The sequence below is a fragment of the Protopterus annectens genome, chromosome 4.part0 (genome assembly GCF_019279795.1).
Source record: "Protopterus annectens isolate FY-2018-M chromosome 4.part0, PAN1.0, whole genome shotgun sequence".
Classification (NCBI taxonomy): Eukaryota; Metazoa; Chordata; order Ceratodontiformes; family Protopteridae; genus Protopterus; species Protopterus annectens.
The window spans coordinates 1,374,307,923-1,374,322,972 of NC_056733.1; the positions used below are offsets into that span (position 1 = coordinate 1,374,307,923).

The 15,050-nt window shown below is 40.8% G+C and overlaps 1 protein-coding gene across 1 annotated transcript in view; it reads right to left on the reverse strand.

The window, feature by feature from the left end:
• The window catches only part of SLC25A48 (solute carrier family 25 member 48), a 771,594-nt gene that overhangs the window by 534,331 nt on the left and 222,213 nt on the right, over nucleotides 1–15,050 (reverse strand). The gene's annotated exons all lie outside the window — the stretch shown is intronic.

The following is a 15,050-nucleotide window of genomic DNA, read 5'->3' on the forward strand; positions in this document are numbered from 1 at the left end:
TTCTGTATTGCATCTTCTTCTTCTTTCATCTTTTCCTGGTTAGGGGTCGCCACAGTGGATCATCTGTCTGCTCATGATTGGCAGTGGAGTTTTACAGTGTCAAGTTGCCAGCCCAGTGCCCAACCTTCCACAGAAGGCACACACACACACTCACACCTAGGGCCAATTTAGAGTGTCCAATCCACCTACTGCATGTCTTTGGGATGTGGGTGGAAACCGGAGCACCTGAAGGAAACCCACGCGACCACAGGGAGAACATGCAGACTCTGCACAGAAGGCACCCTAGCCGAGAATCGAACCAGAGAACCTCTTGCTGTGAGGCAGCAATGCTAACTGCTGCACCATCATGGCTGCCCTAGATTTCTGTATTGCATCTAAGGTGAAATAATTACTAGTCTTGAAATATGAGGGGATGTAATTGTTTTATCACTTCCAACATCTGCCATGATCTGAAGTCTATATATTTTCACAGGTAGATGCTAAATACTGCTAGCTTCTAGCAGTGTGGGTTTCACCTGGGATAGAGTCAGATGACAGGAAATTATGCCATTCTGCAAGTTATCCCAGCAGTAATATTTGAGATATTAATTTGAGAACTCTCTGAGAGACACAGCATTCTTGGGCCCACCTTATCCTGAAGTCCTTCTATCTTGATATAGGTCTACCAGACCTTTGCCTTCTGTATAACAATGTTTCTTAGTCATTCCATACTAAAATCTAATCTTCAGGTTATTGGGCCTTTAGCCACTAAGGACTTGTTATATGGAATCTGCTTCCAAGCTGTCTGAATGATTCTCCTATAATGGCTGGTTTTAGGAATAGTCAAAACACCCATCATTTCAATTAGACTTTGGTTGATATATCTGTTTATTTGATTTGTCCCTATTTGATACTATTATACCTTGGGAGTAGTATATATTGATGCCATTACATTGTTTATTTGGATAATATTTGTTTTTGTTGTCTTTGGTGTTTTATCTATTTATTTGTTTTATTACCTCTCGTGATAGATGTTTTCTGTATTTCTTATTGTTTTTCCTCTGTTTCTAACCTGTAAAGTACCTAGTAGTAGCACTTAAAATAGATGAAGTTGAAGTTAAAATGCTAGAAAACTCCAGATACTCGATGCCTGGATTGCTTCAAGTACAACCAATGATTATTTCTTTGTTTTGAGAAAAGACACTGCAACCATTCCATTGCACACACTGAAACAGAAAGTTAACATGAGATATTTACATCAGTCAAGTTCAGTCACTGCCAGCTTTATAAAGTGGAAAAACAACAACAGAATGATCAAAACTAATGTTGACAAGAACATAATCCATTACTGTGAAATCTCTGTTTAGGTCTAGTTTATCACTCTTAACAGGTGTTAAATAGTAGCAAATGAAGATGTGAGGTGTGAGGTTAACTTTTACCTTCGACATGGGGCTCTGTTAAATGCACAGGGTAGTACTGTTAAGAATGTAATACATCGAAGGAATAGTAGATTCTTTAAAAGACCTCAAGTCAACTCAAGAAAAGAATAGAATAGAACAAAGAGATTAAGGCCTTCAGATCTTCAGTAGGCCAAAGGAAAAGGAACACATGATGCTGGAAAACAAGAAAGGCCAGTCACCGGAAAGACTTCTTGAGTAAAATAAGTTGTGATATATTATTACTGTATTCCTTGATACATTAGCGGCACACTGGCAAACTGTTGTGGGTTGCAGTCACTAAATAGTGTCAGGCATATGAGTTTGGGACTTTGTATGCTTTAGAAGACATTTGTTAAGGCAAAGCTTGCTATTCTAGCAACTTTCTCAGTATGTAAGAAAATATTTAAAATGGTTTCTGATTAGAAGTCATTGTCTCTGAATCTCGAGCTAAGGAGAGAGGGCAGAGGGGAGTTGCAATGTGTTGTACTGTACACTACTGGCAGCATTGAGCTGAGACTCATTTCTGGAACATTATTTATGAATTTACTCATTCACTTGATCTCAAGCAGATGATACCTGAGGTGTGCAGTCATACAAGTGATAACTGATGTTTTTTTTGTGTGTGTGTGTGTGTGTGTGTGTGTGTGTGTGTGTGTGTGTGTGTGTGTGTGTGTGTGTGTGTGTGCGTGTATGTGCACGTGTGTGTGTGTGTGTTGTACTTGTGTGTGTGTGTGTGTGTGTGTGTGTGTGTGTGTGTGTGTGTGTGTGTGTGTGTGTGTGTGTGTGTGTGTGTGTGCGTGTATGTGTGCACGTGTGTGTGTGTGTGTGTGTGTGTGTTGTACTTGTGTGTGTGTGTTGTACTTGATTCCTGCATACTACAGTTATCATGCTGTAAAAGAAGGACTCCATTGTAGTAAATTATATGATCCATGCTCTTTTGGTATGCTTCCTGCTTTTCCTTGCTTGGTTGACTGCTGACACTGTGTTTATTATTTAGCTGTGAACAGACCAGTCAGCATGAAGTCTATGAGTTAATTGTTAGCATTTTAACTATAAATATATTTTAATTTAGCTTGTTTTGTTTTTTTCAGGCAAGCTTTATGAAATGCACTTTGTTGGAATAGAGCAGTTGTCTGGCATTTAGCAAAGGGGAGTAAGGTTATGGGCTGCTTTTAATAATGTAGGGTTTAATTCCCTCAGCCTTTGTTTGTCTACTGTGTGACTGATCCAGTCACCTCACTAGGGGATACTCCTGGTCTGCTCCTGAAAAGGGACACTTAAATCCAGAGTGTCCCAGGCTGTTAGCAAATGCATTACACATTTGTCTTTAATTCTTGCACCCATCACATAGTCATTAATCAATGCATCACTATATGATATGTGCGTAAGAATACAAGTATATCTTATGTAGTTCATAGGTTGATAGGTTCATACTAGGCTATCTGCCCTAGGGCATTTATAAGCCTAGCCAGAGTGTGTTTGGCTTTCGCCACCCATTTTAAATTAATTTTGCTTAACCCTTTTTTTGAGGTTAGTATACTGTGTCTCTGTCTAACAGTGACACAGAAGTGATAGCCGGGGTAAACCTACGATCTCCCATCCACTCATCAAGATTCCTCTTGAAGAGAGTCAATGTGGGACTCTGCCTAACCTGGACTGGGATTTTATTCCAGAGTGAAGGGAGCCTCTGAGTTATGAATCTGTCCCTCCAGCATGTCCTATTTATTTCAGTGCTGAGGTTCAAGTCTCTCGAGCGCGTAGCTCAATGGGATTTGGATTTTCTGAGGTGCAGCATGTCCATTAATTCTGGGTTGGACATGGCTTTATACGTTAGGCACAAATCACCTCTGAGCAGGCAGTATGCCACTGAGTAGAGCTGGAGTTTCTTTAACCGGGCAGCATATGGCATCTGTTTGAGCCCTTTGATCCTCTTGGTGAGGTACTTTTGGGGTCTTTCCAGTTGCTGCAGGTGTCTGGTAAGGTACATCCCAAAAAGGGCATTGTACTCAATTATGGGCCTGATGAGGGATGAGAAAAGAGGCACGATGACCTCCCCTGATCTAGATGTGAATCCCTTCATGATTAGGTGGGCTATATAAAATGTTTTTCTAACCACTTTGGCCACGTGGTTGTCAAATGAGAGATTGCTATCAACTTGGGTCCCCAGGTCCCTAATGACTTCTTCTGTACTTAATGGATTACCGACTATGTGGTAATTTGTGGGCACTTTGTTTTTGCCAAAGGGGATGACTATACACTTTTTGGCGTTTAGCTTGAGGACATGGCTCTGGCACCAGTTGTCTGTTTCTATGAGGCCCTTTTGGAAGATGCTTGTGTCAGCTGGAGAGTTGATTATGGCACCCAGTTTGCAGTCATCTGCGAACTTGGTCAGCCACAGTCCTTCCGTGTTGGCCTGTACCGCCGAGAAATATATACCGAACAAGAGAGGTCCAGGAATGAGCCTTGTGGGATGCCACTTGTAACTGGTTTGGAGTCTGACATGGCTCCAGCAATTCTAACCATGTGGGTTCTGTCCTTGAACCAGTTTGCAACCCATCTAGTGACATAGGGGTTTATATTTAAGCTGGTGAGCTTATCTATAATGCCCGAGTGGGGTATTGTATCGAAGGCTTTTGCGAGGTCCAGGTAGGCTGTGTGGACCACCTTCCCCTCGTCAATGGCCTTGGTGACTCTTTCAAAAAATCGACCAGGTTTAAGAGGCAGGATCTGCCCTTATCAAAGCCAAACTGGGTAGGATCCAGTGTCTCTAGGTCCCCAATATCTTTATTTATGAGGTTCATGATGATCCTTTCCATAGCTTTGCAGACCAAGCTAGTTAGGCTTATGGGGCGAGAGTTTCCAGGATCCGTTGAGGCACCACCTTTGTGGAGAGGGACCACTATTGCTGTACGCCACTCTATGGGTACATATCCTGTAGTAAGGCTAAAATTGAACAGTAGTTTTATGTTTGGGTTTAGATCTTCTTGGAGTTCATGTAGGACGCAGCCCGGGACACCATCTGGTCCCATTGATGCTGTGTTTTTTGCTTTGGAGAGGGCGGCTCTTACCTTAGCATCTGAGATGTCAGGGGGGCAGCACTCTGTTGGGATAGATATTTGCCCTTTTGGTGGGGAGGGGGGGGAGAAGTTTGCACTGAACCTGTCAGCTAGGATGTTGGCAATGTCTGTGGGCTTGGTGTATTTTTTGTCATTTTGGACTAATTCTGAGCGTATCTGGGAATTCCCACCCAGGTTCCTAACATAACTAAAGAAAGCCTTGTGATTATCCTTAGTGTCCTGTGCAATTTTTCTCTTGAAGCTGGCCTTAGATGATTTTATGAGTGCCCGTAGTTTTTTGCTAATACTGATCAGAGATGCCTTCCCTTTTTGGGATTTTGCTCTATCATGTAGTAGCTTCCTCCTTCTATTGTATAGTTTGTTTATGGCTGGGGTCCACCAGACAGGACGTCTACCTTTGGAGGATTGGGTCTTGGTTTTATTTGGGATTGCATGATCCATGCATTCCTGAAGTTGTTCATAGAATGCGTTTATAAAGGATTCTGCGGTCTGGGCCGTATTTTCCACAGGCCTGGGGGCTTTGAAGGATTCCGCCTCGGTTTTGAGGCGTGTGAAATTTGCTTTAGAGAAGTTTTTCACTGTGGTTTTCTGGGCAGGGGGTGGGGTCGGGATGTGAATATCCAGTGAGATTAGTTTATGGTCTGATCTTACCAGTGAGGGATACACTTCTGGTCTGGAGCATAGTGTCCCCATGTTGGTGATGATCAGGTCCAGTATTTTTTCCCCTCTTGTGGGAGTGGTAACAAGTTGTTCCATAGCATTTGAGTTTATAAATTCTAGGAACCTTTGGGCTAGGGTGTTGTAGCTAGAGTAATGCTCCCAGTCTATGTTTGGGTAGTTGAAGTCGCCCAATATAATGGTGTTTGGAGAGACCTTCATATTTTCCAGTATTCTCAGGAAGGCCGAGTGGGGTTCCTGTGTTTGGGAGGGTGGTCTGTAGCAGGCTCTAAACTGGAAGGCAGTTTTACCCACTGTTAGTTGCACATGGATAGTCTCTGATGCTTCGTGCTGTGCCACCAACCTGGAGGTGTGGGCATCTTTGAAGAATATTGATACTCCCCCTCCTTTTGTGGTTCGGTCCAAGTTTTGGGGCCGAAAAGCATGGTATGAGGTATAACCTGGTAGTGCTGGGGTGCTCTTGAGAGCCTTGAGCCAGGTTTCTGTTACTGCACAGATATCGATGTTCTCCATGCTAAGGAGAGTTTTGAGTGCGTGCATCTTGAGGTTTAGACTTCTGGCGTTGAGTAGCATTACTCTTAGTTTCTTATCCCTTGTGATACCTATGGAGGTGGGTTTGTCTTTTGAGCCTTGCCTAAAAAAGGCACTATGGGGGTAGCAAGAGCCTTTGCCAATATCCAAAAGCCCAGGGGTGACAGGTGCAAGCCGTCCCTAGCGAAGCATCGTGGCTTGTCGAGCATGTCATCCCAGGCTGACAGGCATTGGATCCCCTTTGAATGACACCAATACTTAAGCCAATTGTTGAAATTGATCATCTTGTCTTCATATTGTGGCATCATTCTTGGTGAGGGTAAGATACTACTCAAGGTCAGGGTAATACTGGCCTGGGCTACATGCTCAGAGAGCTCCTCTATGTCTCTTTTCATGTAGTCCAGGGAGGTACGTCTCAGGTCATTCACACCAGCATGGACAATGACTGAGTCATATTTGTACTTGCCTTGGAGTGACCTGAGTGCTTGTGTTATGTGGCGGATCCTAGCCCCCAACAGGCAGCTCACCATGACCTTCTCCTTGTTCAGCCTGGTGAGCGGGACGTCAGTGTGCCTGACGATAGCGTCACCTATTACAAGTGTATCAGGTGTGTTGTTTAGCCTTAAGGGCTGTGACTGTTCGGCACACTGGCTTTGTGAGCTATGTGTTGCACGTGTTTTGTTTTGGGGTAGCGGTTGCTTGGGTGTCTGCTTTGGAGGTCTCTGCTGCTTAGGCAGATTTTTATTTAGAGCCTCAGTATGTTTTTGTGTGTTTATGTGTTTGGTTTGTTGTCATGGTAGGTCTATGTGAGACTGGAATTGTAGTGAGTGTGGTTTCCTTCTCCTCCTGACTGGTTACGCCAGTACTGAGTTGAGAGAGCTTAGCCTCCAGTTTGGCTATATGGTTGCATCTCTCACATGTTTTGGAATTTGTTGGGAGGAGGAGAGGGTTGTCTGTGTACATGAGGCAGTTGTAACATTGCCTCAAGATTCCCAGATTCACCAGCTGGACCGGAGAGGAGATTGACAACTGACCTTTGGACATACTAGAATAGTATTGGGAATTTCTTTATAACTGAAAAAAAGGGCCAATGGGGAACAAGGTACTCAAGGGGGTTTGTGAGGGTGTAATGCCTTTAATTTTTTAGAGCTGACTTATATAATTGCTTTAGTGAGCAAGTGCCAGGTAACTTCAATGCAATGTGTTACAGGTAACTTAAATGCAAAAACGACAAACAGTAACTTTCTTTCAAGTGAAACAAGGAAATAAGTACAGTAAGCAATGCAGATATCACTAGGGATCCACAGAAGTGCTAAAAGGCCGCATTTTAGGTGGAATTAGCGTTTCAGGGAAATAAACAAACAAGCATACAAACAAAGCTAAATTCAGCAGGCCTGGATCTAGTCTATGCTACAGCAAACAAGGTGTACCAATTTCAGTAAGAAACAGTTAGAATATGCAGGCACTATAAGCCTTTAACCAGAAATTCCCAGCTCAGAAGGGCAGAGTCCAGCCTCTCCTCTCACAAGAGTGCAGACCGCGATCATTCTTAATGTAAAATAACTGGCCTGAAGCCCAAGTGCTTAAACCAGAACTAATACACTTTTAGAATAACAGACACTGAGCCCTCAATCAGCAGTTCCCAACTTAGAAGGATGTAAGCTACCTGTCCTGCCACCACAGTGCAGGCCACAAACCTTCCTAATGTAAAACAACTGGTCTGAAGCCCAAGTGCTTAATCCAAAACACTTAGAAATGATAGCTACACTTTAATCAAGTTACTACCAAGCAGTAATAAATACAACTGAATACTTTAAAGAATGCCTGGATTAGTGCTCAAGTTATACAAACAAAGCTAGTTTAATGGCTTGCCGGATTCATTTTTAATAAAAGAATGTTTCAAGGAAAGAGAAGGTTACAGTTGCTCACCTAAGTCTATTTTTAGACTGAAAGTGTTTGGTTTTGTTTAGAAAACTGGCTGTCAATGTTTTTGCTGGAAAATGCGAAACAAAAGTTTTAAATTCCATCTAAATCTCGGTAATCATTGTAAAGGTAAAGATGGAAATAGAGTGCATGCTGAAAGGTTGAACAGTGTTTATGGTAATAGGGGAGAGACAATCAAGTAATAGGATATATGTATGGATGGGGACTTCTGGTCCAGTACCCTTTCTAGGGCACCATTTCACCATGATATAATTCTGACTAGAGGTGACTAACTGAGATGGTTAGCTTCTAGAAAGACCTGGTTACTGGAAAGAAGTCTGATCTATGTGGTATGCATAATGTTTCTTTTGTACCACACAGGCTGCCTGTTACATAAATTCCCCGTGCACTGTGACGTCTACAGTAGTATTAATGAATTTCTTCAAAACAGCTTTTCTGCCATGTATCACATTTCTGACTGATTGTACTGATCATAAATAAAGATATTGGGGACCTACAGACACTGGATCCTACCCAGTTTGGCTTTGTTAAGGGCAGATCCTGCCTCTTAAACCTGGTCAATTTCTTTGAAACAGTCACCAAGGCCATTGACGAGGGGAAGTTGGTCCACACAGCCTACCTGGACCTTGCAAAAGCCTTCGATACAATATCCCACTCTGGCATTACAGATAAGCTCACCAGCTTAAATATAAACCCCTATATCACTAGATGGGTTGCAAACTGGCTCAAGGACAGAACCCACATGGTTAGAATTGCTGAAGCCATGTCAGACTCCAAACCAGTTACAAGTGGCGTCCCACAAGGCTCAGTCCTGGGACCACTCTTGTTCAGTATATTTCTCGGAGGTACAGGCTAACACGGAAGGACTGTGGCTGACCAAGTTCGCAGATGACTGCAAATTGGGCGCCATAATAGACTCTCCAGCTGACACAAGCATCCTACAAAAGGGCCTCATAGAAACAGACAACTGGTGCCAGAGCCATGGCCTCAAGCTAAACACCAAAAAGTGTATAGTCATCCCCTTTGGCAAAAACAAAGTGCCCACAAATTACCACATAGGTGGTAATCCATTAAGTATGGAAGAAGTAATTAGGGACCCAAGTTGATAGCAATCTCTCATTTGACAAACACGTGGCCAAAGTGGTTAGAAAAACATTTTATATAGCCCATCTAATCATGAAGGGATTCACATCTAGATCAGGGGAGGTCATCGTAACTCTTTACTCATCCCTCATCAGGTCCATAATTGAGTACAATGCCCCTTTTGGGATGTACTTTACCAGACACCTGCAGCAACTGGAAAGACCCCAAAAGTACCTCACCAAGAGGATCAAAGGGCTCAAACAGATGCCATATGCTGCCCGGTTAAAGAAACTCCAGCTCTACTCAGTGGCATACCGCCTGCTCAGAGGCGATCTGTGCCTGACGTATAAAGCCATGTCCAACCTGGAATTAATGGACATGCTGCACCTCAGAAAATCCAAATCCCATCGAGCTATGCGCTCGAGAGACTTGAACCTCAGCACTGAAATAAATAGGACATGCTGGAGGGACAGATTCATAACCCAGAGGCTCCATTCACTCTGGAATAAAATCCCAGTCCAGGTTAGGCAGAGTCCCTCATTGACTCTCTTCAAGAGGAATCTTGATGAGTGGATGGGAGATAGTAGGTTTACCCCGGGTATCACTTCTGTATCACTGTTAGACAGAGGCACAGTATACTAACCTTGAAAAAGGGCATAGCAAAATTAATTTAAAATGGGTGGCGAAAGCCAAACACACTCTGGCTAGGCTTATAAATGCCCTAGGGCAGAGAGCCTAGTATGAACCTATGAACCTATGATCTAAATGCTGTTGTAATCACTGCCTATATGATTCTCATTCAGATGTCCATAATATGGTGCTATTCATACCATGCTCAGTGTTGCATTTTGGTGGATATAATGGAGACGCCATTTCAGGAATGTGCCTTTGAGAAACCTCAGGAAGACCTCGATTCTAAATAAACCTCATTACTAAAAATCAGTTCTTGGCTGTAGATTTTGTGAATTTACTTATATTTGTTGCAAAGGGGATGCATTTTGTGGTAGACGTCTCTACTGTTTACTTTATCATCTTTATTTTGTGCTTCAGGTTAAAGTCTGAATTTTGCACTGGACTCCAGTTTGTGTGTGTGTGTGTGTGTGTGTGTGTGTGTGTGTGTGTGTGTGTGTGTGTGTGTGTGTGTGTGTGTGCGCGTGCGTGCAAGGGAGACAGACAGGAAGAGATAAAGAGATAGTTGTCTTTTTAAGCATGCTATCTCAGAAGGTTAAGATCGTATAGTGGTACATGACCTTTCAAAGGATGCTAATCACAAAACAGTTATAGTTAATTAAATGCAATCTAATGTAACTATATGTAAATGTCCTCTGTGCTGTAGAGCAGATTTCTTTACTTCAAGTCTGAAGAGTATCTTGGAAGGAGTCTAAAAGGATTTATGTATAACAGAAGGAAAAAGGAAGGCAATGTGGTGGATATTTCCCTGAGTAAATGCAAAAAAAAATCTTTAGGGGTAAAATCAGCTGACTGGATTTTTTCCTTGGCTTTGTGGAAGAATACATTTTAGTTTATCCCTGTCTTGGAACTCCACAACTGATCTGTAATGAGGTCTCTCTGTGTGTTCATCTATTTTGTCAGCTACTGTGCCAGAATCCATTTTACAGAGGAATACTCTATCTGAATGTAAAGAAATATTGCTTTGGTTTGTACTGTGAAAAATGTGGAGTGGACATTCCGGAGAAGAGATTTTATTTTGACTACAGTCTGAACTGTTTGATATGAACTACCTTTGCTCATCTGCATTCTCCTATTTTCTAAAAATGCATTTATTGCAATCAAGCATAAATTGCAAACTGCAAAGTTAGCTGAAGTGACTGTTTTATTTGCTACAAACAGAATAATATGCTACATTGGTGTTGTCAATGGACAGAGCAGCAGTCTTGTTATTGTTCTTCATAGGTGTTCATAGGTGTTTACTAGGCTAATGACCACAAGGGCCTTTTTAAGCCTAGCCATGCATCCCAAATCTCTAACAAATTATGACACCCTTGGTAAGTGCAAGCATGTGCCTGGGAGATGTACCATTTACAGGTTACCTGTTTGCATTAGAGACATAGGTGCTAAACCAGGGATGAATTTCCAGTTGTGATTTTTTTCCCAAAAGTTGACATCTTTGTCTGACTTGCATTCCCTACTATAATCAGTCTATGTAGTATAAAATTACAGAAGAAACTTGTAAAACAGCTTGTTAATTACTCAGGGAGTAGCTAAGTCTGTGTAAGTGACCAATTCCTGGGCATATTAACTGTGGATACTTAAGCAGTGATAGAAAAGAGAAGTGACTGACTCAGATGTTATTACATTTCAAAAAGCCTTTGACTTCAACTGCAATCATTCAGAGCTCTGTTACTGTCCTTCAACACAGATATGAAGCAAGTTACCAACATCTGATTAGTATTCAGGATAGATGTGCTGAGATAGATCAACATCTCTTAAATGTCCAACATCTGATTTCTGCCCTGGTAAATCAGCCAATCACCTCTCAGGAAGCCCAGAAGGCCAACACAACCATGACAAAGCCACAGGATGATATTGAGGCATACATATTTGCTTTTAAAACTTAGGCATCTAGGGGGAAATGGTCCCAGATGGATTTCTAGTAGACCCAGAAAGATTTCTAGTGGCCCTACACAGATTTCTTGTGGTCCCAGACAGATTTCTATAATTTTGTCTAAATGCAGAACCACTGAAAATGCATATGAATCTAGAAAACTCTAATGCGCATGACTACCAGAAATGGAAACAAGACATTTTAGCAGGTCCCAGGGCTCACCTAAAGCTCACTCCTGTAAGATTCATATTTGGATATGTTGTAAGGAACAACTGGAAAGAATATTGCATATATTGTGAAACTGTGGCTGGAACCTCATATGAATAATGTAAGCAAAATTTTGACTGTAGATAAATGTAAGAGGGCGCTTCTAGTAACTTCAGAAACTAGGAAGAGATTAGGCATTCAGGAATGACCCTAAGTCTTCAGAACAACTAGATTTTGCAGTACAGAATTTCAAAGTTATGTTGTATATTCTAATTCAAGCTTGCTCCCACAAAGGGCTAGTAATAACAGTCACCATAAGTATGCTTCTTTACTTATAACTATGAAAAAAATGTCATTATTTGATTCATTTTTTTCAAATGCTCTTGAAAAGGGCATATAACCAGGTACCATGTAATTTATTACATGTAATACAATGCCTGTAAATACAATTAGATCTATCCTGGAGTCAGTTCAACAAAGTATACCCAGCAATTAACCAATGGAGTGTTAAAATAATTAATTATTAAATTCTAGATATGTGGAATCTGCCTTCTGTCACTGTGCTAGCACCAAACTTACAAAATATGTTTTTGAAGTAGAAAAGACAGAATTACTAGGACTGTTGGATTCCGGATGTATGATTACATTGGGTAAAGCACAATAGATTTGTAAGCATAAAACAACTAGAAAGCACATGACTGAAAAGACATGTATACATGGAGACAAGACAGAATGCCATATAACACAAATAAAAATACAGACTTACTTGGGAAATGTTTTATTTTGCATGTTCATGATGCAAAGTTTGTCCCATGATGTAATCATTGGCCAAAATGTTCACAGTATAAAGAAATATAGAACTTGTGAGGGAGCTTCCATCAGATGTACTGACAAAACTTTAATACCCCAGGACAGAGAAAATGTATGGCTAGATGACACAAAATGAACTTAAGACTATACTCTGGGTCTATCAGATAACTTTACTGCTGAGTTTTTAAAAAGTCTCTTGTTAACATCCTGAAAGCATCAGTAAAGACAGTGGGTCTGAGTGTGAGTTTTGCCAAAGATTTTGAGCAGTTAATGTGGCAAAAGAAGTCAGCATAAAGAGTGACTGAGAAAGAACCCTGACTAAAAAGCCACTAAGAAAAAAAATAACAGGAGCCAGACAGAAATAAAAACAGCCTGATAGGGAAAAGAAAATATTGCCACCACTGATGAAGAGAATGGAAAACAGTCAGTGTCTTTGTTGAAAGAAAAGTACTTTTGTGAGTTGTCCTTTATGAGACATGGTCTAGATAAAAGGGAAAACTCTTTACCTGTATTTATGGGACAGATGTCACTGTCTCTAATTCACATAAGAATACTGAGGAAAATACATACAAAGAAAGTTTAGAGGGAGGATGATACCCATAAGTAAAGCTGGAGAGAACACAAATAGTACAAGGGGGTGCCAAACCAATAGCAGAGACCTACTGCAATACCCTCTACTTTGAGATAAAAATGGCCTGCTAAATATAACAACCAAGCAGAGGGAATAGACACTAAGCTGATTATTAGTTCCAACAATTTCATTAGAGCTTACAAAGAAATTAGCGCATAGTCACATTTTACATGGTCATTTAGGAATGGACATGTCAAAGTTTAGAACTTTGCTTGCTTTTAGACCTAATATTATATAAGGCTTAAAGAATTTCAATACAGCCTGCACCAAATCCATGATTTAAGAATCCTGTATTATCTTTGGCCATTATAGTAGTCCCTTTTGAACATAAAACTATTGGGACAACTGATCCACTTGTGAAACCAAATAATGGTCATCAGTACAGTGTGGTAATTAGTATATATGCAAGAAAATGTCTTGAAGCAATATCCCTGCAAACAGTCAATGCAAAATTCAGAGAAGTAACAGCAGTAAAGCTCTTCTCCAGGATAGGATTTCCCCAAGAAATTGTTGCTGACTGAAGTGTTTCATTCAGGCCAATACTGATTCATGATCTTTTATAGTACTTTAATATGAAACAAGTAAAGATTGCCACCTTCAAAAAGATTTATAAGATGAAAGCTTTAACATATCTTTAAAGTTTATACTATGAAAACAACAGAGATTGATGGAGGAAAATTAGTGCCAGCTGCTAACATACCTTTTCTTTGCCTCAAATGAATTCATACCATTTCAACTGCAGATAGCCTCAAAGCTACATGTTTCAAAAGCAACAAGGGAGGAAGAAAACGTTGCCTTTAGAAGTGTGCTAGGGCATTTTTTTGGGGATCTGCAGAACAGTATAGAAATTGTGATGTTGATAATGACAGAGACAGAATAGGGAGAAGGCACAATAGGCCCGGCACAGAATGTGAAACAGAACACCTCATCTGAAAAAGTTCAAAGCAGGAGATAATGTACTTATGTTAGTACTCACAGCCGAAAACATGCTCCTTGCAACAAGGCCTCCTGGAAGTGACAAAGAAAGTAAATTAAGAGAATTATAAGGTGAGATAACTGGTGCAAAGGAAGCAGAGCACTTCTATCATATTTATGTTCTGAAGCCATGAAAGGAAACTTTTATTTATTTTTCTGTGTTGTGTATGATGTAGGGGAAGTTAAAACTTTTGCAGTATGTTCTGAAGTGAAAAACATGAGAAAAGCTTTTAGTGTCCACGTATCAAGAAAAGGAAGAATTTGCCCTCAGAAATTAGGACATATTCTCAAAGTTACATCATAACACCAGTTTAATTCAGTATAGCTTCATAGGTTCATAGTATGTTACAAGGCCCTTGACCTGACAGTCTTTACAAGCCTAGTTGTTAAATCCCAATATAATACTAGATGAGAGATAATCTCTCTGCCCAATGTTTTCTATCAAGGATACTGCAGAGAAAATACACTTAGAACCTTATTGAATACCAAAGTCACAATGTAAAGCAGATAGGGGTGAAGTACAAAATTGCTTAAACTTGCTTTACATTTAGATCCACTAGCACTGTTTGTTACTGTATCTATTTTTATCTGTTTGTGAAAAAAACAAAAAAAAACCCAAAAATATCCTTGTTTTCCCGCCTTTACTGAACTAGAATAGTCCAGTCTTCAGATTTTGCTGATCTCTGGGCTGTGTCATAGTTCCTGTGTTGTCCATATCCTTATTTGGATAGGAGGAAGCTTCTTTGTTCACCAGTGGGAGTGGGGAGCACTGAGCAGCCTATTTGTCCCTAAAGGAGTGGTTCCAGCCCAGCAACTTGTAGTTTATTGGCCGTTTTGGACCATTTCCTAGCTCTTTCTAACCCCCTGCTATAAAGCCCGCTTTAACGCGCTTTTGCGCTTGTATACGACTCAGCACAGCTCCTCGTGGTGTCCTGCAGAGTTCTACAAGAAGCAGAGAGTGGAAGAGTGACGTTCCATTGATTTATAAGTATCTTTTCTGGCTTTCTATTTTCGACTGCTGTATTTTGCCTAAAAAGCGTATTTTTATTACTAAACTAGCTCTGCATGTCGATTCACTGTATTTCTGTTTGTTTCTAAACTGTTTTGCACTTTAAAAGTTTGTTTTTTGC